Source organism: Physeter macrocephalus, chromosome 17 (genome assembly GCF_002837175.3).
Source record: "Physeter macrocephalus isolate SW-GA chromosome 17, ASM283717v5, whole genome shotgun sequence".
Lineage (NCBI taxonomy): Eukaryota > Metazoa > Chordata > Mammalia > Artiodactyla > Physeteridae > Physeter > Physeter macrocephalus.
Genome location: NC_041230.1, coordinates 8,414,961 through 8,417,720, shown reverse-complemented (window position 1 = coordinate 8,417,720; position 2,760 = coordinate 8,414,961). Strand labels below are relative to the sequence as shown.

Below are 2,760 nucleotides of genomic sequence, written 5' to 3'. Positions count from 1 at the left end.
ATGAATGGATAAAGAAGATGTGGTACATGTATACAATGGAATATTACTCAGCCATAAAAAGGAACGAAATTGGGTCATTTGTTGAGACGTGGATGGATACAGAGACTGTCATACAGAGTGAAGTAAGTCAGAAAGAGAAAGACAAATATCGTATATTAATGCATATATTTGGAACCTAGAAAAATGGTACAGATCAACCAGTTTTCAGGGCAGAAATTGAGACACAGATGTAGAGAACAAACGTATGGACACCAAGTGGGGAAAGCGGCAGGGTGGTGCAATGAATTGGGCGATTGGGATTGACACATATCCACTGATGTGTATAAAACTGATGACTAATAAGAACCTGCTGTATAAAAAAATAAATAAAATTAAATTTAAAAATTAAAAAATAAGGTTGTCTTGAAGAGGTTAAAAAATCTCATATTTTCCATAGGATTCAAAAGTCATGTGCTACTCCAAAGGCATAGTGACTGTCAGTATAAATATTTGCTATCTGGTCTTAGTTGGCAAGCTCTGGTTAAGGCAATTAATAGAGGTTATTGTGCTGACTTTGTTTTTGGTATATAAGAGCTTTCATTTATGTCCACTGTGGGCATTACTACATATCCAACTTGGTAATGTACCTGTTCATTCTTTAAGCAGGACCCATCTGTAATTCAAATTAGATCAGCATTACCAATAGGAGCTTTTTGTAATTCATTCCTGGGAGCAAGATGATAATCAGTTAACAAAATGTACTCATGTGTTTTCTTCCTGTGGTTCTGGAAGCAAAGTTGCAAGGTTAAGGTTATTACATTGAACCAAAGTAATATTAGGTGCAGAAAGCAACAATATTTCATAAGAAGTTAGCTTACAGAATAGTGCTGAGTGTGGTAAGAGTTTAGAAGACACTTAACTGAGTGTGGGACATATAATAAATAGTTAAAGGAGACCCCATTCCTATTTCTTCAATAACCTTACATAAGCAAGCCACTGTTGAAACAGCCCTCATAAAAAGTGGAAGTCCTTTCACTTCTGGGTCTAATTTTGCTTTGGAGCATAAAGGCAATTCATCTACAAGCATTTTTGCAAAAGCATAAGAGTAAGACAGCAACTGCCTATAATTGACAAAAGACTTAAAATTAAAAGCATGGTTAGTGACTTCCGTGGTGGTCCAGTGGTTAGGATGCCATGCTCCCAATGCAGGGGGCCTGGGTTCGATCCCTGGTCAGGGAACTAGATCCCACATGCATGCCACAACTAAGAGTCCACATGCTGCAACTAAAAGATCCTGCATGAAGCAACGGAAGGATCTTGCATGCCACAGTGAAGATCCTGCATATGGCAAAGAAGATCCCACATGCTGCAACTAAGACCTGGCGCAGACTAATAAATATTAAAAAAACACAAAACATGGTTGAAGACCTGATTACAATGCCACTGTCATGGAAATTTGACTATTTCTGTGACATACAACATTTTAAGATAATAACTAGAATTATGACTGACTACACGCCAGGACATTTCAAATTTTAGGAACTTCATATAATTTCTAGAATATTTATATTAACAACCCATACAATATAATCTAAGAAGGTTTATCATTACTCATTTCACCATGTTTCCCATGTAATTTAACATACCAGATAAATCTAGTTAGTTTAATATTTCCCTTTGAGATGTTCAGGGGCCCTCTGAAGCATCCCAAAGTTAGCTAGAGATCAGAAGAACTTCATTTAGAATTTGATTTGAGGAAGTCTTTCAAAGGTATCAAAAGGTTTTAAACATGTGGCCAAGTAAGATCATAAGTCACTGTGAAACAATACTTATTCATTTAACCAAAGTGACAATAAAAGATTTCAAAGGCAAATTCAGAAAGATACAACAGACTGCCTGAGAGGTAAAGAAACTGTACAATATGTTATCAAAATCAGGGCTTCCCTGGTGGCGCAGTGGTTGAGAATCCGCCTGCTGATGCAGGGGACACGGGTTCGTGCCCCGGTCTGGGAATTCCTATTTCTTCAATAACCTTACATAAGCAAGCCACTGTTGAAACAGCCCTCATAAAAAGTGGAAGTCCTTTCACTTCTGGGTCTAATTTTGCTTTGGAGCATAAAGGCAATTCATCTACAAGCATTTTTGCAAAAGCATAAGAGTAAGACAGCAACTGCCTATAATTGACAAAAGACTTAAAATTAAAAGCATGGTTAGTGACTTCCGTGGTGGTCCAGTGGTTAGGATGCCATGCTCCCAATGCAGGGGGCCTGGGTTCGATCCCTGGTCAGGGAACTAGATCCCACATGCATGCCACAACTAAGAGTCCACATGCTGCAACTAAAAGATCCTGCATGAAGCAACGGAAGGATCTTGCATGCCACAGTGAAGATCCTGCATATGGCAAAGAAGATCCCACATGCTGCAACTAAGACCTGGCGCAGACTAATAAATATTAAAAAAACACAAAACATGGTTGAAGACCTGATTACAATGCCACTGTCATGGAAATTTGACTATTTCTGTGACATACAACATTTTAAGATAATAACTAGAATTATGACTGACTACACGCCAGGACATTTCAAATTTTAGGAACTTCATATAATTTCTAGAATATTTATATTAACAACCCATACAATATAATCTAAGAAGGTTTATCATTACTCATTTCACCATGTTTCCCATGTAATTTAACATACCAGATAAATCTAGTTAGTTTAATATTTCCCTTTGAGATGTTCAGGGGCCCTCTGAAGCATCCCAAAGTTAGCTAGAGATCAG

At 37.6% G+C, this 2,760-nt stretch overlaps 1 long non-coding RNA gene across 1 annotated transcript in view; it reads right to left on the bottom strand.

Annotated features, from left to right (window-relative positions):
• LOC102975916 (uncharacterized) overlaps positions 1-740 on the bottom strand; it is a 21,004-nt gene extending 20,264 nt beyond the window's left edge. Inside the window, exon 1 of the long non-coding RNA XR_008615606.1 lies at positions 627-740. This is a non-coding gene — a long non-coding RNA (uncharacterized lncRNA). The remainder of the gene's footprint in view (positions 1-626) is intronic.
• Positions 741-2,760: the final 2,020 nt, after the last annotated feature.